The following is a 23,389-nucleotide window of genomic DNA, read 5'->3' on the forward strand; positions in this document are numbered from 1 at the left end:
AAAGATTTATTGGAACTAGCAACCTTTTTGCGCTCCTAACTTTTCACCATAAAAGCAGAAGGTAAATCCCTACGGATCTACTTATCCAAGTCTCTAACGAGAAAGTTGGGTCACAATGTCCACAAATCAATGTTCCGAACTTATGTCAATCATAGCCTAAGTCAAAATAACCTCACTCCCCAGGAAGAAGTCTTCTCATGGTCTACACTTTCCTCAATGGTGCGACCTTTCGGTATCTAGCGAGCCTTATGCCTCAACAATGACTATCCAAATTATGCATAACTTTATAACAGTTTTGCGTCATAATGGAAAGTCAACCAAATTATAAAAATGGTTAGTCCTCAAAGACTTTGTCTTAAACTGCGCAACATTGATCCACTTTCTAAAAATAGGGGACTAGAGCCTTAGGCTTTATCCTAGGCTCTTTATCATCTTGCGGAGCAATCATGAATGTTTCCCTCTCAATCACCCAGTGATGACGTGGAAAATTTTCACATTCGCTACCACGCAACTAAGAATGTGGAGTATTCTTCTCTAATGGAGTAATCCATTAGTAGGCACATCACTCCCACTGTCCCTAGGATATTGGAAATTTCTTTCCATTCTCAACTAGGCTACATAGAGCGCTATGCTTAGAATTCTCTATCTTATAGAGTTCCAAAAACTCTATTCACGTCACCTTTACTAATAAAACTTTATGTGACTTAGTTACACTACCACAAAGCTGCTTACCTATATGCACATGACTTGGAGGGTTTGCATGACCGCATACAATAATGCGCCACACGACCCTTTCTGTTTACAAGACAGCATACAATAATACGCTATAGAACCCTAGGTCTTAACTTCGCAATCTTATGAGAAGTAAAATAAAGATAAGCTGCTTAACGGTTACAGATCACCCATAGATGGCTCTCCGCTAACCTATTACTCAAAATGGAGTGTAAAATTTGATATGGAGGGCACTTAGTTAGGGATATAGGCAACAAACTAGTGCAATTTCCAATTGGGAAACATTTTGTGCCATTATCCACCTAACATTAACAATATTTAATTCCTTATCTCTACTACACCGTTGTGTTGTTGAGTACTAGGAATAATCAATTTTCTAAGCATCCATCTCTCTTCACAGAGTTTTCTAAAAATAACTCAAATAGATACTCGGCACCTTAGTCAAAACTAAAGGCACGAAAGCTGTTATCTAATTGATCTCAACCTCATATGTGCAATGTCAAAAATCATCTCAAAACTTTTGACTTATGGGAGATCAAATAGTCTTGACTCAAATGTGTATCGTAATCTATAAATGTGTCGAGATTGAGGCTTAGCTATCATACCCTTACACATATCTAGTCACAAATATCATAGTGGACTAAGTACGCCAAAACAAATGACCTTCTACGGCTTTCCTACTTACTTGTGCGCACCCATTGCGAACAAAGTTACACATTCACATGAGAGCAGGATATAATAAGCGAGTGGGCCCGAGAAGGCCTACTCAAACCATCGTGTCATCATCTCATTAATGTGATTAAGTATAATAAGCTACTGGTTCATGACCAATGTCATAAACTAATTCCAATCATCTTAATGTGTGAGTTCTCGAAGACAAGTTTTAAAGGTTTAAGCCCAACTAGGTAATGACTCACGACTAATTCATATTCACTAGATCATAAAAGGATGTCATGGAGATATCAAGTGCGCCTAAGTCGCAAATTTAACTAGTAAGTGCTAATCCCCTGCACCTTCAAGTCAATTTTATTCTCCATACACTTTACTGCATCTAGTTGAAAGATGACGATATCCTCTTGCTATATCTATTTCTCGCTTCATAGTTACTTGCAATTAATTCTACTATCCACAAGAAGGAGAGAATAAGCTATCAACTATGACAGCTCCAAAGTAACTTAAGTGCGAATTAGGCTAAAGAGTCTAATTCAACACAATGTTCTCACAAGCGATGCGTCAAATTCTTAGAGTCATAACAACCTTGTTGGCCTTGACCTTTTCATCACTATGCCGCAACATTTGTGCTTAGTGCTAAACGTTATTCAAAAACGTTAGCCTAGCTAAAGAATCATACAAAGAAGCCCCTAAACGTTATTCAAAAACGTTAGCCTAGCTAAGGAATCATACAAGAAGCCCCTCTTCATGTCTCACACTTAAGTGTGGAAACAGTAAGTGTCCAGACTTAGACAAGTTGGCAATGCTAATAGATTTTGCAGTTTCTAAGCGCTAATCTTTTCACTTAGTGTTAATAAATTTTGTAGCTTCTAAGCGCTAATCTTTTAACTTCACGTGATATTTCAACGCACACTATTATAGTGCATGAAATTTTGCTCCATCCACTCCCAATAATTGGGTAGAGAGAAAAACACTGCTCATACTGGCTACTCGTCTTACACTTAATGACTAATTTATTTAAGCTCGCATTTCTTGGATGACGTGACTCTTGAATGTTACTTTATCTAATGATGTAACATTATTTACAAGTCAAATTACAAAGTCAATCCGCGCAGCTCAATAATCAAGATCATATACAGATCTATTGAGAGCTTACTAATTTCATAACTCCAAAACTCACCAACCAAACTACGTAGCGTGCCGCTAACCATAGCGCACACATTAGTTTTTATTATGCCAAACAAGGCAACAAAACTACGGCGACTTTGAGTCATGTTTCCTTACTTTGACTCAATTAAGACTTGACCTAAAGTCTCCAAGACTTTTGCTCATCTAAAGAACGGGATTACTTTATTCACATTTGAACATCTTTACTAAGTCTTGGTCAACCAATTAACTTCTATAAGCTAAGTCAATTTGGAGAGAAATTCGCATTGGAATTAATTTGATTAGCATAATATAATTTTGCCACAAAAATTTAAATTAAATAGTGACAATATTACACAAGTCGCAAAATCGAAAATCCGCTATGCTTGTAATCATCTCTTGCGCCACAGGTGACAATTATCTAAAATTTAATTTAATTTATGCGCAAAATATTGGTTTTCGGGAGTTAATCTACAAAGATTTCTCTCAACCAAATAACCTCCCACTGACTATGGCACGTCTAAAAGCATGATAAAATATTCTAATTCCATACAATAGCATCATAATGTAGATTCACAATCAACTCATGCTATGTTACATTTAATAACGGAATTAAAATAAAAAAATAATTAATCATGCTATTCTAATTACAACATATGCAAAAAATAACAATATACTGTATTTAATATTCAGATTATGCCATAACAGAAAGTATATCATTCTGAAATTTTCTGAAATTTTTCTGAATTTTTCTGGAATTTTTTTCTGGAATTTTAAATAACTAATAAACACACATAAAATTAGAAATAAATATTCAAGAATCTGGTAAAATGCAATAACCATACCAGTAAATAGTAAACTACAACAATAGTCTACAATAAAAAATTCAGTCTCAGAAACTTAATCATGCAACACCAGATGCATTTTAAAGCAGAAATAATGAATTATTATTTCAGGAAAAATATTTTTTATTTTCATAAAATTTTCAAAATTTTACAGAAGATAGAAAATGTAATTCTGAATCTAACAGTACTAACCATGCTTAAAACAAAGCTATAACGAATTACTTATGACCATTTAACGTAATTCAGAATTAAAAAAAAAACAAATAGAGCCTTAGAACCAAGCCAACTGGGAAAAACGGCTCGGCTTGGCTCGCGCCGCTCAACTCAGCGTGAAGCGGCTCAACGGCGGTGCGGCGCATGGCGCACGCGTGGCTGCGCACGTGGCGTGGCGCGGCTAACGCGCGCGTGGGAAGGGCACGGACAGCGCCCGCGTGGAGCGTGTGGTGGCGCGTTGAAGCGCGTGGAACCGCTGGGCGGCGTTGTATAGCACGTGAGGCACACGCGCCGGCTTCCACGGTGTTTTCTAGTCTAATTTTGGTACTGTCGGACTCCACTTTTCACAATAAATACATTTATAGTCTCAAAAATGACATTTAATGGACAAAAAAATGAGATGTATCACATTCTCAATCTAATTTTCATGCAAATAATATGTATGTATATTTGTATAAAAATATACACATATTTTATCGCATACAACTAAGCACGAAAATACCCATAGTAGGCTCTGATACCAATGTAAATCGAAGTATTATATTACAGCGGGAAAAAATATCAGAATCATACATTGTAGCGAAGAACCTCGTGGGTAAATCACGTGCTTCCAAAATCTGAACAACGAACTCAACAGTGGAGTGATACTACAAAATGAGTATCACCCACACAAGTCACAGTACAAAATGACTTGATCGTTGTTTTATGGGAGAGAGTCAGAGAGAGAGTCTGGAAAAAATAGTTATGGGTAAAAACCACATAACGTATATCCGATATACGTATCTCATAGATTAACCATATAATCTAATATATAACCACATATATATCAATTTATCCATCTATCCGTATCTATTGATATGATAGATATAGATATCCTGAATGGTTATCCAAATAAGTTTTGAATTCAAATTCGAACTTATATGGATAAGGTTCAAAAGGTTCAGGCTCAAAGGGTTATGCCACATGGGCGCCCAATTTCTAACATCCCCATTTTACAACTAGTCCACAATCAAGGCGGTTGGGTCCAAGAAGAAACTTTGATAATATTTTTTGAAGCTAAGGTTTCCAAGATACGAGAGTGGAGATGGCCTAAACGCTGATGCCAAGTTGAATCTTCAACCTTGCCTGCGTTAATTGATACGAATGCATGTTCTGCTCCTTCATCAAGTGCATAAAGTTGTCCTTTCGTACTCCCTTTTGCTAGGACTCTTTGAGTTATGGGATCCTTTATCACAAAACTGGATGATGAGAATTAAAAAACACAAGAATTTTCATCAGTAGCTGACTTATAAAAAGTAAATTCTTCTTTAAATCTAGTACGACTAACACTTTTTGTAGTTTAATGGAACCAACTGAAGTTGATCCAGTATGGGTTATAGGGAGCATAGTGCCATCACCAATATAAACTTTTGTGTTACCTTGATATGGAGAAATGGAATGAAGAATGTTGGTGTCTGATGCCATATGAGAAGTTGCCCCTGTATTTGCATAAAAACTTGGATCTTTTTCGGTAGGCAAAGACATTGCTACAAATGCTTTGAGGCAAGTCTTCACTTTGTTATGCATGATCAAACCTATACCAGCATTTCAAAACAGTATGACCATTGCTTCCACAAATTTGACAAGAAACATTACCTCGGAAAGATTGTGAAGCTTGTTGTTTGGATTTTGAAAAAATTTGCTGGTCATTTTTTTTTTTTGGCCTTGTTGTGGTTGCAGGTTATTATTTGTGAAAATTTCTATTATTTCCACCACCTTGATGATTATAGTTCCTAGCCAGAATAAAACCTTTGCCTCGTGAATTAAAATTACGTCATCCATTGTTCCTACTGTGGCCTTGCTCTCTTTGAGCAACAAAGGCATGAGCAAAGTCTGTTGCCTTTGCCTTTTCTTCTTTGTCTTGAAAAGCCAGTTGTTGTTCCAAGCCCTGTAGGCCCATGACATACTGACTGTAAGTAGGATATGGAGGTTTGGATAGAACCGCCAATTGTAGGCTTGGTAACAAGATCCCATGGTTCTTGATAGTTGGAAGACTTTGTCTACATCCTCCATAGGTTGTTGTATTGTAGCAAGGTTATCACATATGAGTTTAAAATTTTGAACATGGTCATCCAATGGTTGGTTGCCCTTCTTAATCATAGCCAACTGGTTCTTCAGATGCATTTCTTTTTCCTTTGTAGAAGTAAGAAAATGCTCTTCTAGATATTTCCAATTTTACTGTGCCGTGTTACTTCCAACAACCAAACCAAGAACTTCTTCTGTCATGGTCCCTAGGAGCCAACTGGTAAGAAGTCCATTATTAATCCAAATTTCATAATTTGGATTTTGTTTCTAATCTCTCCCTCTTTGATGGTTTCAGTCGATTCCTCTTTCTTAATATGATGAAAAAGTTATGAACTACGTATAAGTGGATAAATTTGTGATTTCCATAATAGAAAATTAGAACTAGAAAGCTTGACTGATACCAGGCTTGTCATTTGATGGAAGCTCTGAATAGTCTATATTGACTTGTTCTTTGACATGGTTGAAACGCTACTTGCCTCGGTCTCAGATATAGAAAGCACACTACTATGATACCATGAAAAAACAACAGAAAATAGTATTTGTGAAAGATAATTCACCACACTCCTTTAGTGAGTCTTTAGTTTATATATAGAGTCAATGATTTACAATCAATAAGGGAATTATTACAATGCAGGCTGAAATTATGCATAGGAAATTAGAATAAGATTGTAATCTGCAATGGAATCTCATTTGATTGTGGAATGATTCATTCAATTTCCTTAACTGAATCATTGGCTTGAATGGCTTGAGTGGTCTGCTGATTTTTTTGCGCTAAATATTTATCACTAGCACTCTCTCCGTTTACTTTTAACATGGATTTGGGTATTACTCTTTTCCATGAGAGATGATGTAGATTCATATTTACTTCTTTGATTTAGTTATTTAGCTTTCATTTCATATCTGTTTCTTCTATGATCATCATTCATTTCCAATATCTTTGATGATCAAAGAAGTCTATCATCTCATCCTTCCTTCCATGATGAGTATGATAGTTCTCTCTCCTTGTTTTTCTTCCTTAATCATCATTGTAGACACCCCATTTTTGACCGTCCTCAAGACTTGGACGTCACCGTTTGAACACACGGTGATCTTCCATGTTTGTATTCGTTTGGAGTTCCCGGAGGTCTCGGCTCGCGCGCCTTGCCTCAGGATCCCCTAACTCAACCGTTTAGTGTCTGGTTTTGCACCAAACACTTGCATCTTGCCCTTGAGAGGCAGGGTGGGGCTTGTAGACCATCCCCACCCACCACCGGCAGTGGCTAGAGGCCACCGGCTGGTGTTTTGCTGCCACCGGCAATTTTTATTGCCGGCCGCACTTTTTGTTGCCGGTCAGCACTATTTTGTGCCGGTCGGCACTCTTTTTGGCCAAGATGGCATTTTTGGCCGGCTGATTGCTGTTCATCTGCTTTTGCAGATTTTTTTTAGACAGCTGTCTTGCTTTTGCATCCCTCCATACACGTGTATGGAGGGATCTCCCTCTTGTAAAGCTTGTCTTGTAAGCTTTACAAGACATATAGAGAGAGGCTCTCTCTTGTTAGAGAGGTTGGAGAGAGTTGAGATATTTTGAGAGCAAAAAACAGCCATTGTTGAGCTCTTGTTCTAGGGTTTGAGTTAGATACACTTTCTATCTCTCTTTCCCTCTCATTTGTGCACTAGGGGTTTTGTGTCTTACTATTGCACACAAACACCTAGTGTTTCACCTTCCTTTGGCTCTTGAGATTCTAAAGGACTGGTTTTGAGGTTTTGGTGTAGGATCCAAGCTAAAGGAGGCCATTGAAGCACCATTTGTGAAGGGGTCATCAAGGGTGAGAATCTAGTCCTATTTTCTCCCATTTTTGCATTGATTTTATACCTATCTTAGAGCTGTTTTTGTGCTTATTGTATAACATAAAAAAGTTCTGTTTTTAGACCCTCTTTGTTGTTTATTAAGAGTGTTTTGTTGTTTGAGGGTAGTTGACCACCCTTAGGCCTTGAAAGGCCTCATTTTGAGCCATTTTGTGTTAGCTCCGGATTTCAGTGGTGAAGATGATGCCTTGAAGTCCCAAGAAGGAGAGGGCCACCCCCTCTCCTTGTTGTCCTTGAAAAGGGCATATTTTGGCCTCTTGAGAGAGCATTATGCTTGAGTGTGTGTTGAGCATGTTTGGTCTGTTTTTCATGCTTATATATCCATAATATAACATGATTTCAAGTTGGTTTTGGTACTCCATGCATGCTTAGCATAGTTGCCTTGTAATGCCATGTTTATGCCTTAATGTGCCTTAGGTTGTTAGCCTTTGTGGGAGCATGTTTTAGGCTTAGTCTTGTGAAGATTATGTGCTTATTTTGCCATGTTTTAGGTCTGTCCATAAGTGTTTGGGTCGATTTTGGCATGCTTGATATAGCTCCTTTGTATTTGGGCTTGTTAGCCTTGAGTATGTGCATGTGTAGCATGACATCTTTGCATCGAATTGGTGATTTGGGATCCCTCCACATGTTATTTCAGTCCCATTTCCATGCTTGTTTGATTGCCTTGCATGCATCTTTAATGCCTCTTAAGCTTGTGTAGCAATGCTCCATGTTTCGGTGTTTATGCATGCCTTTGTTTTTGAGTCACTTAGATGCCATCTAAGTAGTCCTTTAGCTTTGTTTTAACATGCTAAACCTCTGATTTTGGTCCTTCCTTTCATGCCATGTTTGGTCTTGTTAAGTGTAGTCCAATACCCCATTGATTTGCTTTGAACACTTAGGCCATTTGGTGCATGCTTGGCTTAATTTGTTGCTTGGTTTGGCACCATGTATTAGCATGATTTTCAGAGCTTATGTTGCATGCTTTTAGTCCATGAATGCCTCTTTCAAGTGTGCTTGAATGTTGCTTGCTTTGTGCTTAAGTGTTGGCCTTCAATTAGGTACATGTGTGCATGCGCTTTGGTCTCCATTTTTGGGCATTAATGGCTACTGTTTTAGGCCTATTTAGAGTTGCCTAATTCATGCATAAGTCCATCTTTGCATCCATTTGCATTGCCCTATGTTTGCTTGTATGCTTGCATGAGTTTGTTGCCATGCCATGTTGCATCCTTAGCTTGTATGCCTAGGTTGCATTGCATCTTGCATGCATGCCTTGTTCCTTGAATTGATGATAGGAATTGGGCCTTGTTTGGTTGGATTTGGTTTGCATGCATTTGAAATCAAATTTGCATACTTGGTTCTTTGGGCCATCATGCATGGAAATGCGTAATTGATGGTCCGAGAATCGAGGCACATGCCCCTTTGAGTCATTATCATGATAAGGGACATGGTTGGTGCATACATGCCTTGAATTGTGCTGCCATGCTTTGTTTTGCCCTCTGTTGCTGTGAGTTGCAGGTTCTGCAGGCTTTCTTTGCCGACCGGCAGTGTAAGGTGCCGGCCGGCAATCTTTCCTCTGCCGACAACTCCATTTTGTGCCGATGGCCACACACCAGTGCCGGTGGTAATTCCACTCAGCCGGTGGTACTCCACAGTGTCCAGGGATGCAGTCCTGAGGTTTTGACAGCCTCCAGAGGAGCAGAGGAAAGAAAACAGAGGCAGCTTGTGCATGGCGGCGCGTTTCCCGAGGCGATTTATCTGCTTTTCTTAGTTTATTTAATTCGTTAATTAAATTAATTTGTAATATTAATTAGCTTGCGTAGTTAATTAATTTGTAATATTTATTTGGTCCCTCCGAGCGAGGGCAAATCTGTAATAAGTGTGCGTGGGTGGTGTGTATGTCTTCCAATCCCCACTTCTTTCTTCCCTTTTACTTACCTGCTTTGATGGTTAGTATTAGGGCACGTTTAATTTAGCATACCTTATGCTATGCATGCGTGCATCCATACATTTGTATTACATACATTAGGCTCGGTACATCATGCTAACTGCATTTGTACTTCAAATTCTAAACTGAATATGTGATAGTTGTGCATTTCTCACATGCCATGTTTAGGATAGCCGAGCCTATTCTAGCAACACTTTGTATGCGATGCATTAGGCACTTAACAATGGACTTGGATCATGCATGTTTGCTAACGAGTTCTTTGTTTTGGCACGGAGTACGACGTAAGTATTTCCGCTTTAGCATATCGCATGAGTGTGAATGTTGCCATGTCAGCATGCTTAACATGTGGCTAGATGCTTATGTGTTATAAACTGCTTGGATGCCTGTGGGTGAAGGTTGGATTGTTTGAGTTGGAAGAACTCATTGAAATCCGTGTTTTAGCCTACTTGCGAGTAGCAAATCCAAAGCATTTTCCAAAACAAACGGATATGCAATACTTGTTTCCAAATTAGGCAATCTAGTCTATACTTGTTTGCTGCGCGCATAACATAGTAATTCTAGGCTAATGAATGGAATAAGAACACATAAAGGTTTCAAATACGGATATCACGGTTAGTAGAGGCCGGTCTTCGGACCGGGCGAAAAGGGGTGCTCATAGCTGACCTTCCCCGATCGTACCCAAGCTCCCGAGCCGAGACAACTCCGGTGATGACGGACATGTGGCCTTCGGCACCGAGTCAGGGTTTCCTAAATTTCCCCATTAAAAAAATATTTAGGTGGCGACTCTGTATCTGGCAAAGCAGTCCATGTTTGGCACTACTTTTTCAAAAATCTGTTTCTCAAAACGATTTGCCAGATTTGGACTCTTTGGTTCAGATTAAGAACCGTGACACAAGTCGAGTCCGAACTGTAGTAACCCCAAATGAACAGAACGGGACTCATCCTTTCGGGGCGTTCGGGGACGTCTACAGTTTCTGGCGACTCTGCTGGGGAGTTTGGAGAGCTTGACTCGAACTCATGATATCCTGTTTTGATTTCGCTTATGTGTTTCTTTGCATTGCATGTGCATTGGTGCGCCTAGGAACACAGTGTTTGCCATCTGCCATTCCTGAACGGTTTGCCGGAGGCTTGTCTTGTCAAGGCATGTCCATAAGGCTGACCGGCTATGGGCTCTGACAGCATGGGAACACAAACCCCGGTTTACCGGGGCACCCTTTTTGACCATTCGACCTAGTACATGTTCGGATCCATAGTGACCATCCCAAGAATAGGACAGGTTGCTTACCCGATGTTAGGTTGTTTGAAACCGCTGTGTGCGTAGTGAAGCCCTAGCTCCTGACAAAATAGGACAGGGAAACCCTACCCCAACATAGGGGTGTTTTGGCTCTCTCTTACTTGCTATGTGCTTTTAGAGTGTATCTCTACAGGGACGCATATACCAGTTTGCGAGTTTGAGTATCGGGCCCGAGGGCACCAGAATCAGTATTGTTGAGAATCAGTTATCAGGAATCAGTTATCCGCGGGTATCAGATTCAGTATTTTGGGAACAGAAATCTGGGAACAGTGATCAGCAGTAGGGTACAGTTGTTTGGCTACGCCCGTATTCGATCAGTTTGAGGCTAAAATGCTGTTTATTTCTCCATTCAGTTCAGAGAGTCGCAGAGTTGATACAGAATAGCCAGTGTCTCCCCTTGCTGAAGCAGGATTTATGGCGGCACAAAATACCGAAGAAGTTGTGGTTATGACGGCTGCATTGGAGCAGGGGACCGCTCCGCAGAATGAGGCCAGCATCAGTGTGTCACACCCACCCAGGTCGCCCGTTGTGCACCCGGTCTGGGCTCCCCAGTTATATCAGGCTCGTGAGCCCACCCCCTTTGAGTTGATGGGAATGATAGGCGATCTCCAAAGGTCTGTGGCGGACCTCGCCTATGGAATGTCGGCTTCACCGCCAGCGGCGTCGTACGCCGGGAATTTCGTACCACAGGAACCCCCGCTACTAGGGCGGATTGTGATAGAGCTCAGCCAGCCAGAGGTGGCTTCCAGCTACAGCCGCGACATGCCAGCACCAACTCAGACCCTTGATCAGGTTGACACCAGAGGAAAGGATAAGGCAAAGGTAGATGCCGACCCTATTGAGCAACTGCTGTGGGCAGTCGAGGCTCTGAAAGCCAGAGGGATGAACAAGCAACAAACATCTGCAATCGTGATCAAAGCTGTGGATGATGCTTTCCCCGCTCCAATCAAAGGCAGTTCAAGCCAGGCAGAAAATCGGGATGGGCCCCGTCATGCCCAGACAATTCCTGTAGTTCCCAACCCTGCACCGGGAAAGGTTCAAAAAGCCAAGGCAGCGCCAGCCGATCCTTTCGCCAGCGCATCTGGCAAGAATCCTCAAACTGCAAAGTACCTGCCCCGAGGGCGCAGGGTCTTTCACGACCTCCACATGCCTTTGTCTAGGGCATTGCTGATATTGGCGAAGAATGGGCATCTTAAGCCTTTGGAGCCTCGGCCACTCCCGAAGAATCTCCCTGCCACTCATGATGCCACCTTGTACTGCGCGTACCATCAACAGTCCGGTCACAGTACCGATGGATGTTCCCGCCTTCGTCATGAAGTGCAGGATTTGATTGATAACAAGGTTATCCTACCACCCACCTTAGGCAAGCCCGTCACCACTCAGTTGTTGGATTTCGAGGGCTCAGATACTGCGAGTATGTGAAGTGGACCGCCTGCGGGCAACATTTGGTGTATTTTTGAAGCGTCTGGCACGCATTTTTGAGCATCGGTGAAACCGAGTTTTGTAAATCCTGGCTTGGATGTCGAGTCAGTCTTTTGTTTTGGGTCTGTCTCTTTGTCTTGAGTCAGTCTTTTTTTTTTTTTTTTTTGCTTAAGGGTCTGTCTGGTTGTATCGAGTCAGTCCCCGTTGTATATAATACTAGGTGATTCTGGGGTTGTTGTCCCGAACGCCATTTTGTTATTATCTGTTTTTGTTTTAAGTCTGTTTCTACCGAGGGGCCAGTTGCACCAACAAAGCCGATTGAAACAGCTGTTGCTATCTCAAACTTCATGCTTGCTTTCAGCATAAGTGCCAGAGAATTTGATTGGGCTGACAGTACATCTCGCCTGCTCTCTTGCGCGCCAAACTCTTTGCATTAACCTAAGTTTTCCAAAAACAAACCTTTTGTACACTGCGGTGATGAAAACGAAGAGGAAGGAATTCCTCGGGTTTTGCAAAACTTTGATCATTTTGAGAGAAAGAAAGGCGTGCTAAGCCTTTTTATGAATGAAATCATGCTTGTCGGCGTGAGTACTGGGAAGGATCCTGGCCTGATCCAGATTGGTTCCACACTATCTTCGGCGCGAGCGATTTGTCGCTTTCTTAAAAACATTCAAAAACAAATGTTTTACGCGGCCCTGTGAAGACCTGTGTGGAATTGCTCTTGAGATTGCGCAGCCTAGGATCGCTCTCGGCCTCAAGATTCAACTCACCCGCTCCGAACCTTGGACCCGTTCAGAACATCTAAACGGCCGATTGTCAGAAAAGGCCCGTGTGGCCAATTTTGAAGCAGCCCTCGACCAAGAGGCGCAGAAATCGAATCAGAAGGAGTGGATCTCGCCGGAAGAAGCTCGTGGAGCAACCGGGATGGATTCTCCGCAAATCACCGGAACAGCCGTTCTCCTGGACACAGAGAGGCTTCAACTTCAAAAAACCATTTGACATGGACTTGCTACACTTTTTACCCTTTGAGAGGCTCGCTGGGTCGAAAACCCAGAAGGGCGACCCAGGCAAAAGTTAGAGCAAGAGAAAAATACAGAAAAGCAAAAAATAGCAAAAAAGCAAAAATACAAAAAAGAAGAAAATAAAAAGAAAAGACAAAAGATACAAAAAAGAAAAGAAAAAGAAAAATGTAAGAAAAAAGAAATAGAAGATGAAAAGAAGCTCGCAAGGTCGAAAATCCGCATTGGGCGCCTTGGCAAAAGTGAGAGCCAAACAAAGTGAAGGTTAAAATACCCGAGTGTACCTTAGCCGGAACTACGTGAGGCTTGATTCCCATGTTTGGGATACGTAGGCAACTTCATCATGAAGTCCAGCCCCCAACGTTTTCACAGCGTTTCAGTCCATGCAATGGTTTCAATTTCATCCCCAAAGTCCAGTGGCCAACACCCTTCAAGGTGATTGTGTCCATATATGTGTTGTGACCGTCTTCGTCATCGCTGTGTCCAAGAGCTCGACCACCGCCAATGAAGACTGTCTGCAGATTGCTGTGGCACCATCCCAAACAAGGGGCAACTTTCCGTTGCCACAAGCCGTCGTGAGACGCCATTCAAACTAGGGGCAACTTTCCGTTGCCTCCCATCCCCCTTCAAACCAGGGGCAATTTTCCATTGCCTCCGATCCGAGGTTGCGCATCTCAAAGAGTAAGTTCCATGCTTGTTGAACATCAACTGTTTGAAAATTAGTTTTTGAAATTTTTTTACTGAGGTTGACTATTTTCTCGAAAACTATTCCATTTTCCAAAACTGGACCATTGTCTTGGACCCAAAAGGAAAATTTTCAGTGCTTGCAGCCTGACTTGCATACTTTTCAAATCAAAAATCGAACAAGTACGTTAATCCGACTCTCATTTTGATCAAAACTGTTTTAGTGAAAAGCAAAAACGAAAAGAATGGTTAAAATGATGAACTAGGGGCACAGTTGAGCCAGGCGTTCTGTCTTTCCCCCGTCATCGACGTATTTGCTAGAAAGGCGCTCTACCCGCCAGAAGAAATAGCTGTGAGCTAACGGCATCGGGCGTGAACCCGCAACTTTCTATTTATCCATCAATCACCCCGGGGAGGGATGAAAAATGAGAGAATGAAGAATAGAGAGGTGTAAGTTGAGAGAAAAGTGAAGAAAAGGGTTTCGAGAAAAAAAATCCAAGCTTGAGAGTCGAGTGATGTGAGAATCACAAATCAGGCAGGGTGGGAAACAATACCCAGTTTGAACTGGCTCCTCGTGGTCCAAGGTCCCCCATCTTCGTTTACGCGTCTGTGTGTCGTGTCTCTTTGATTTGACAATCTCGTCTTTTGTTTTTAGTCTTTCCCGAGCGTGTCTCGTTGTGTTTAGGTCGGGTACCTATATTTGAGTCCTCCTCGCTGTGTTCAGTTGTAGGCTCGATACCCCGGTTTGAAAAACCCTCATTCGATTTCAAAAATCACTTACACTCGGAATGCTGTGCCATTCTCTACATTTGAGCATGTTTCAACCCTAGCTGGTTTCACCGCTGTAGGCCGTCTTGTCAGATTGGGCTGTTTTGTTTAGAATTTGCTGCGTGCAGGATGAACCGAATGCTGTGCTAAGGGCTGTATACAGATTAATCCCCAGTAGAGCAAGGGCTGTGTGTCCAGAATCAGGCAGTGGGCTGCTTGGGTTATTTTGCTGTTGGCTGTTTAAGTTATCTGATTATTGCAGTGCAAGTGTTCAATTTTCAGACAGCTAATCAATTTCATTTACATTGAGGTGTAACATGATGAGATGCAATGCAATACATGAGATATGTGAATGTAACACTTTTTAAGCAAAAATCTGTTCATTTAACTATCTTTTCGAATGTACAAGTTTTGGAAACAAAAATCTGCCTGCGGCAGTACAAGGTAATCTATCTACCAACAAAAAGAAGAGTAAAAAAAGAAGAAGATAGCAAAAATCTGCATCTGTGTCGAGCACTCCGGGGGGCCGTCAGTCCGTCCTAGTCCTCTTCCTGGACGAGGGTCCAGGAGCATCATTAGCATCGTCATCAGAGCCCGAGCTAGAACCGCCTCCGGTCTCCTCCTCTGATGACTCTGACTCCGCCTCTGACTCCTCGCCATCATCATCGTCCGGGACTGGAGCTCGCGAGCTACTCCCAACATGAGTACGCCCTCTCCTGGTACGGGGAAATATCCTGCCCCCCTCATCTCTCCCCCGAGCAGGGACAGAAGGTCCGGCTGGAGCACCTCCTGCCATGGGAATCTGGAAAGGAGGCTGAAAAAGCACACAAAAGGGAAATGCATCAGTATACTGTAGACAGTCTATCAGTGCAGAATGCAATGCAGAGTACAGTGTATGAATGCCGTGAGCAATTTATCAGTGCAGAATGCAGTGTATGAATACAGTGTATGAATGCCGTGAGCAGTTTATCAGTGCAGAATGTAATGTCGAGTACAGTGTATGAATGCCGTGGGCAGTTTAACAGTGCAGAATGCAGTGTATGCAGTGTGTCAGATGCTGTGAGATCAGTGTATCGGGTGTTGTGCCGTGCATCAGATTATGTAAAGCAGTATATGAATGGTTTGAGGCCAATGTCAGAAGGACATACCGGTATGCTGTAGAGGGCTAAGAGGTCAAAAGTCCGCTGAAGCATCCCCATCATCGAGGCATTCATCGCCAACGACTGACGGGTGTACTCAGAAGAGGCCTGCAAAATATCAAATGCATCAATATTCTGTGGAATATCAAATAGACTGAAAATGAAATAACTGTACAAAAATGCAGTAATACGTACCGGTGGTAAGTCGGGGACATCAATGAACTCGTGACCAGCCGGTGGAGGGGCGAAGGGGATCTGATAGGTCGACCCACCCTGCCCCTGGAAAGTCAGTACAGCGGGCAGGGCAGGCCAGCCAGCTCCCCGTCCTCCCTGCACTCCACCCCTACCACGGACCCGGGCCCTCCTCGAAGATCCAGCCCCTGCTCCCGCTCCGGCCCCAGCTGCCGATGCCACAGGCCTGGCCCCCTCTGCTCGACGGCCGCTCAGGGGGCGCATCAGGTACGTCCGCACGTACTCCTGATAGTCTCCAGTGCCTCGGAAGCCGGCCTCCTCCCAGCCGATGGAGTAATCATCCAGCTGCTCAGTGGTGAGCCCCTCGGTCTCCCTCATGTCTGCAGGAGGGGGAACCGGGACTATCTGCTCAGGTAACCCTAGGGTCTGGCGTAGAAAACGCTCCCCCAGGTACCAAGCCCGACAGACCGGGCCCTCAAGCAAAATCCGGAAACGCGAGGTCTCCTCCGCACCAGGGAACCGACCCCGCATCGCCGCCGGCATAGGAGCCCACGGCCGCCATGTGATCTGAAAATGACAGACAGTTTGTTGTCTACTGTTATTGAAATATACAGTTGAAAAGCGAAGCTTAAATGAACTGAAAGTAAAGCATACCTCCGCGGGGGTGATGGTGTCGAAATATCGGCGGAAGAAGCTAAATGTCTCCCGTGGTCGCCGGGTGCATCTCCCGTCGAAACGACTCGAAAACGGGACGGCCAGGGGAGTCTCCACAACTGGCACGGGGGCAAGCCTAGGAAAGTAGGCGTAAACCCACAACTGCAAAACAGATGTCAGTATGACCGTCAGATAAAGCAGAAATGGCAGAGCCGTGTGTTGTGCAGTGTATTGTGTGCAGTGTACAGTGTGAGCAGTGTACAGTCAGTGTAAAGCAGAATGTATGTGTGTGCCGTGTGTACAGTATACAGCAAGTATAGAGCAGACTACAGTGTGTGCAGTGTACAGAATACAGAAAGTACAAGACAGAAATGAAAAAAGCGGAGAAGAAATGTACCTCCCATGCCCGCCAATAGTCTCCAAGCAGCTGGCCGCTGCCGCGCGAAGCCGAGCTCATGTACCTGTAAAGGGTGGCCAGAGCAGCGCCGCCCCAATCATAGTGCAAGATGTCCCGGACATCCACCAGTGCGCTGAGAAGACAGAGAGGCATGGTGTTCGCCCGGTCGGCGAAGATGGTAGTCCCAAATAGGAACATGAGGAAGCCGCGAGCATACCTCTCCACGTCCTCCGAGGTCATCTGCGCCTCCTCCTCCAACACGGGCTGGACTCGAAACTGGACCTCGAACTAGGAGTATCGGACGAAACCTGGGCGAGCTAGAGGTGGGGCCTCACCTAGCAGATAGACCTGAGCGGCGGTCCACTCATCCATCGCGATGTCAAAAGGGATCGGATCCCCCCTACCCCGATGCCTGTGAGCATCGAGAAATCATGAGGGGTCATCGTCATATCCCCTGCAGCAGAGAAATGAAAAGAATCGGTGGTGTCCCACCACCTCTCCGCCAGAGTGGCGAGGAGAGGTCTGCATGTGGACAATCTGGAGAGCCCTCGGCAGAAGGTGCCGAAGCCCGCCCGGTCCACGATGCGTCGGACTGCGTCGGGGAGCTCATCATACCACTCCCGTGCACCAGTATTCCCATACCCGCGGATGGTATGGGAACCCTCCTGTAAACAGAAAATAACGGTGGCAAGACAACATTCAAAATGCAATTTTGAAAAAGCAGATAAAGCATGTGTGCAAGTTTGACAAGTTTCAGGCAAATACCGGGTGCCGTTGTGCTTACAGTGAAATACGTGCGATGTGTCAGCGTGTTTGGGTGTTTCAGAACAGATATAGCATGCATGCAGGTTTGACAGATTCAGACAAATACTGGGTGCCAGTGTGTATGCAGTGAACTACAGTGAGTGCGGTATGTTTGAGTGATTCAGGGCTAGTGCAGTGTGTGTGCATGTGTCAGTCTCAAGCAGATATCAGTTGTGTGTATGTTTACAGTCAACTACGGTCTACAGCATATCAGTTTTCAGCAGTTAAAGAATACAACTAACTATGACAGTTTTTGTATCCTACATTGCGGAAAGTAAAGCAGAAGACAGAGAGTCACCTCGGAAGTGCCGAATGAAAGGTGGGAGGTAGGCTCACGCAGCAGTAGCTCAGGCGCCACGTGCCTCTCGAAGCTCCGGAACTGACGCAGGCCGTCGGGGGGCAGAACATGGATCGCCGGTCGGTAGGTCGCCGGGTCGAACGGGCGCTCGCTCAGTGGTAGGAGCTCGACCCTGGGATCCATCTCGTGGTCCGGGGGAGTCCCGCCACGTGGAATGTCGTCCGCCATGCAGAGAATGGTGTGAAAATGGCCAGGAAAAAGGAAAACCGGACCGGAATACGAAGAGTCAACCAGAAAGTCAACTCCTGAGAGGGTCGGAAATGGCCGGGAAGGCCGGAATGTAAAAAGTCACAGGAATGAAGAGGAAAGTGGGGGGAACAAACCCCGAAAAGGCGAGAACGCCAAACGAGGCGCTGAAACGAAAATGTGATCGGTGGAAAATGTTCGAAACGCGAAGGAAATCGCGAATCCGACGACGAAACGAGCGTAGAACGCAAAGAAACGAGCGAAAAGGGAGAGAGAAATACTCTAGAGAGAGAGAGCAAGGGATTTCGGCGGTAGGGAAGTGAGGAAATAGGGCTTGAAGCCCTATTTTATAACACCCAAGGTGAAAAGTCAAAACTGCCCCGCATCAGCAACTGTTTGCCGGTCGGCAATGTTTTGTGCCGGCCGGCACTTTTTTGTGCCGATGGACTTATTTTGATGCCGGCGGCCAGCCGGTGGCCTCCCCTTTCGGCCGGTGATGTTCCCACAGCTTTGTTTAGGCCATGTGAGGAGTTTTTGGTCTTCATGGCTCAAGAAAGTGCAAGAAAGTGCATTCCCGACGCTCAACCGGCCTCCGTTCTGACTTCGGACTGCATCTGCCGTGCGTAGCACTCCAACCCATGCAAGGTGTATCCTTTTTGTATCCTTTTAAATTCAAAAGTTGCCCCATGTGTATCGCATATCAATCGCACTGTTTTGTGCATTTCAAACTGTCGCACTGTTTTGTGCATTTCAAACCATCGCACTGTTTTGTGCATTTCAAACCGTCGCACTGTTTTGTGCATTTCAAACCGTCGCACTGTTTTGTGCATTTCAAAATCGTCGCACTGTTTTGTGCATTTCAAACCTCGCGTTGTTCCGCGCATTGCACTGTTTTGTGCATTTCAAATCTCGCGCTGTTCTGCGCATCGCACTGTTTTGTGCATTTCAAATTTCGCACTATTTTGCGCATCTCATTGCATTTTGCATGCATTCCATCGCACTGTCCTAGGCACTCGCGTTGCCTAACGCATTGCGCTATTTTGCGCATCATACCGTCGTGCAATACCCATGGTCTGGCGAGACCTTAAACACGCACGGTCTGGCGAGACCTTAAACACGCCCGGTGTGGCGAGACCTTAAACACGCACGGTCTGGCGAGACCTTAAACACGCACGGTCTGGCGAGACCTTAAACACGCACGGTCTGGCGAGACCTTAAACACGCACGGTCTGGTCTGGCGAGACCTTAAACACGCATGGTCTGGCGAGACCTTAAACACGCCCGGTCTGGCGAGACCTTAAACACGCACGGTCTGGCGAGACCTTAAACACGCAAGGTCTGGCGAGACCTTAAACACGCACGGTCTGGCGAGACCTTAAACACGCACGGTCTGGCGAGACCTTAAACACGCACGGTCTGGCGAGACCTTAAACACGCACGGTCTGGCGAGACCTTAAACACGCACGGTCTGGCGAGACCTTAAACACGCACGGTCTGGCGAGACCTTAAACACGGTCTGGCGAGACCTTAAACACGCACGGTCTGGCGAGACCTTAAACACGCACGGTCTGGCGAGACCTTAAACACGCACGGTCTGGCGAGACCTTAAACACGCACGGTTTGCCGAGACCTTAAACACGTACGGTCTAGGAGACCTTAAATCCTTGGAAGGTGCAAGACCTTTAATGCATTGGTGTGCACACTATTGCTTTGTACATATCTTAAGCCGCGTGTTGTCGCGCATTTCATGCAACATGCATTTCATACATCATTTGCATCTCAAAAACAAAAAACAAACAAAACATGCATTGTCATGCATACCATTTTGCATCCCGGTCTAGGAGACCTTAAATCCTCTAAAGGTGCAATTCCTTTGGTGTTCGTCGTGCCCGAACGACTTTCGGTGGTCTGGTACGGCTACTTGCCTATGTTCGCGGTGAGTTCCTAGAAGACCAACTGGGACGGTGGAAACTAGAGTTCGAATGGCTTATGCCTAGAACGCAAAGGTTCGGGAGTTCCGAGACTAAAGTCTGGTTTAAATACTCAGGGGTTTACCCTCGGCTTGAAATCTGTATGGAAACCCCATAGGTTGAGGCGGCATGTCGGCGCCTCAGTTTTGGATACTGAACCAACCTAGTATATCGCCCTATTGGTAAGATAGGGAAAACTGCAAACATAGTCATTGCATCATAGTGCATTGTCATGCATTTGCATTGTAGATTGCATGCATTCACTGCATCGCCTTCCGCCTATGGCTTGCGCCTTTCCAGGTTGAGCTTGGTTTGGTATGTGTCCTTACTTTTCATGTTAAAACACAGTTCTGCATGTGTATCGCGCCGATTCCACGCTGATATGTTGGTTGAGGGTTGCGGCACCTTTTCTGTGTTACACATGGCTCGTACGTGTACATGCCTTTCCTAGGCAAGATTTGGTTTGGCTTGCGTGCCATATCCATTGTATCCATATCCACTCCATTGCATATTTGTAGATATTGCATTGTAGATTGCATGCATTCATTGCATCACCTTCCGCCTATGGCTTGCGCCTTTCCAGGTTGAGCTTGGTCTGGTATGTGCCCTTACTTTTCATGATAAAACACAGTTCTGCATGTGTATCGCGCCGATTCCACGCTGATATGTTGGTTGAGGGTTGCGGCACCTTTTCTGTGTTACACATGGTTTGTATGTGTACATGTCTTTCCTAGGCAAGATTTGGTTTGGCCTGCGTGCCATATTCATGTATTACATTGTAGTGTAATTTTTGCATCCGGCATTAGGATCGTAGTCCTTTCTCCAGCGGGTCGTTTCCCCACTTATGTCGATTCCACCCAATACTTGTTCTTGCGTCTGTCTACAATACTCATAGTTCAGTTGACCGTTCTATGGTAGACAGACTTGTTATCTCCATCAATCTATTTGACATAGGTGTGGTTTCAAACCGCTCGTGATTGGATCACGATTCAAATGCTTTGCATGTAGCTTGCATTGTTTCAATTACATTGCATCATCATTTGCATTGTTTATACATTGTTTTGTATATATTGCATTTCGTTTTGCATCCATCTTGCATTGTCATGCATGTTGCTAACAATGTTGTACCCGTTAAGTTTGTTTTCTTTTCAGGCACGATATTGTATGTACGGTTCATTTGAGGTTGGTGCAACCAGACGAGCCGCACAAGTATTGTATCCTCCGAGTGAGACGTATTGAGAATTGCATAATTCTCTTACATCCTTTCTGCATTGTAGTGTAGTTCGGTGTATGCTAGCTTAAAACTGTCGCATGTTTGCTTCATTACAGCTTTTCTTTGCATGAGCATAGGTTATGCTCGGCTCTGTGCATTGTCTTGCATTTTGCCCCTGCCTTCGGGTGCATATCTTGATCGTCTTGCATGTTTGTCTAAGTCTTCGGCCTTGTCAAAAATGGGTCGTCTCTGGGCTTTGACATTCACTCCCGTCATTGTTATGACTTTCGAGTTCTATCAAAAAGGGGCAACTGTAGACACCCCATTTTTGACTGTCCTCAAGACTTGGACGTCACCGTTTGAACACACGGTGATCTTCCATGTTTGTGTTCGTTTGGAGTTCCCGGAGGTCTCGGCTCGCGCGCCTTGCCTCAGGATCCCCGAACTCGACCGTTTAGTGTCTGGTTTTGCACCAAACACTTGCATCTTGCTCTTGAGAGGCAAGGTGGGGCTTGTAGACCATCCCCACCCACCACCGGCAGTGGCTAGAGGCCACCGGCTGGTGTTTTGCTGCCACCGGCAATTTTTATTGCCGGCCGGCACTTTTTGTTGCCGGTCAGCACTCTTTTTGGCCAAGATGGCATTTTTGGCCGGCCGATTGCTGTTCATCTGCTTTTGCAGATTTTTTTTAGACAGCTGTCTTGCTTTTGCATCCCTCCATACACGTGTATGGAGGGATCTCCCTCTTGTAAAGCTTGTCTTGTAAGCTTTACAAGACATATAGAGAGAGGCTCTCTCTTGTTAGAGAGGTTGGAGAGAGTTGAAATATTTTGAGAGCAAAAAACAGCCATTGTTGAGCTCTTGTTCTAGGGTTTGAGTTAGATACACTTTCTATCTCTCTTTCCCTCTCATTTGTGCACTAGGTGTTTTGTGTCTTACTATTGCACACAAACACCTAGTGTTTCACCTTCCTTTGGCTCTTGAGGTTCTAAAGGACTGGTTTTGAGGTTTTGGTGTAGGATCCAAGCTAAAGGAGGCCATTGAAGCACCATTTGTGAAGGGGTCATCAAGGGTGAGAATCTAGTCCCATTTTCCCCCATTTTTGCATTGATTTTATACCTATCTTAGAGCTGTTTTTGTGCTTATTGTATAACATAAAAAATTTCTATTTTTAGACCCTCTTTGTTGTTTATTAAGAGTGTTTTGTTGTTTGAGGGTAGTTGACCACCCTTAGGCCTTGAAAGGCCTCATTTTGAGCCATTTTGTGTTAGCTCCGGGATTTTGGCGTTGGGGTCTCTTCACCACTGAAATCTTGAGGGATTTCAGTGGTGAAGATGATGCCTTGAAGTCCCAAAAAGGAGAGGGCCACCCCCTCTCCTTGTTGTCCTTGAAAAGGGCATATTTTGGCCTCTTGAGAGAGCATTATGCTTGAGTGTGTGTTGAGCATGTTTGGTCTGTTTTTCATGCTTATATATCCATAATATAACATGATTTCAAGTTGGTTTTGGTACTCCATGCATGCTTAGCATAGTTGCCTTGTAATGCCATGTTTATGCCTTAATGTGCCTTAGGTTGTTAGCCTTTGTGGGAGCATGTTTTAGGCTTAGTCTTGTGAAGATTATGTGCTTATTTTGCCATGTTTTAGGTCTGTCCATAAGTGTTTGGGTCGATTTTGGCATGCTTGATATAGCTCCTTTGTATTTGGGCTTGTTAGCCTTGAGTATGTGCATGTGTAGCATGACATCTTTGCATCGAATTGGTGATTTGGGATCCCTCCACATGTTATTTTAGTCCCATTTCCATGCTTGTTTGATTGCCTTGCATGCATCTTTAATGCCTCTTAAG

This window comes from Camellia sinensis, chromosome 5 (genome assembly GCF_055761805.1).
Source record: "Camellia sinensis isolate YWXY chromosome 5, ASM5576180v1, whole genome shotgun sequence".
NCBI lineage: Eukaryota > Viridiplantae > Streptophyta > Magnoliopsida > Ericales > Theaceae > Camellia > Camellia sinensis.